This window comes from Frankliniella occidentalis, unplaced genomic scaffold, assembly GCF_000697945.3.
Source record: "Frankliniella occidentalis isolate FOCC.00 unplaced genomic scaffold, Focc_3.1 Scaffold200, whole genome shotgun sequence".
Lineage (NCBI taxonomy): Eukaryota > Metazoa > Arthropoda > Insecta > Thysanoptera > Thripidae > Frankliniella > Frankliniella occidentalis.
The window spans coordinates 224,687-225,583 of NW_026267326.1; positions in this window are offsets into that span (position 1 = coordinate 224,687).

Consider the following 897-nt stretch of genomic DNA (forward strand, 5'->3'; position numbering starts at 1 on the left):
CGCCGCTCCTCCGCGCGCCCGCCCCCACCACCGCTCTCTGTATCCGGTTTTGTTCTTCTTAGTTCCGGGCAGCGCTCCATTGAAATACCCTATTGTACCAGGCTACGTACGAAGGATGTACAACAAGATGGCAAAGCGTTGGGAAAATGCCCATATGATTGCTATTGCAGGTAAACAAAGAAACTTAAATTGGAAATCATGATTCAGATATGAAAGTATCATCACTTTACTAGTGCTGACAATTCCTTTTTTGTAAATTCCAGAAACTAAGCAAGAAGTTGCTAGACTGGCCAAAAAGTACCAGCTGGATCAAATAAAAGGACTTGGGGCCTACGACCAGGAAGTGCCACGTGAGGACGAGTATTATCTTAGGGAAAATAACTCAGACGATGAAGATGAACACAGGGACCAAGTTGTACCAAGATTTTAATAGGCTGTAATTTTTGTAGAAATAAAACATCTTTGAAAAATTGTGAATTGAATCACCAGTGGATTGCTAACTCAAAGGTATCACAGTTCAACAAAGCTTAGTCAATTAAAGTATCACAGTTCAGTATCTAATAGCTCACTGGGGAGGTACAAGGGAAGGGACTACCTATACAGAGAGGAAGATGAAGACCACGTTGTTCCTTAATAGTTTGTAAATGACTACTTTTAATATGCTTATATCAACACTCAGTAACATTCAGTAACAGAAAAATATCATTAAGAAGTATGACAGTTTGGTGAATTTCCAGATACATTAGTCCATTCAAAAGTAATCCTTATATCAATCCTTATATTTAGCGACAGTTTCAGGTACTCAAGGTAAATAAATATCTAAACCATTACTTCACAAGTTTTTTACTTGTCACATCGAGCCATAATTTCTTAGCTCCGGAGTAGTGGGCAGGTGTT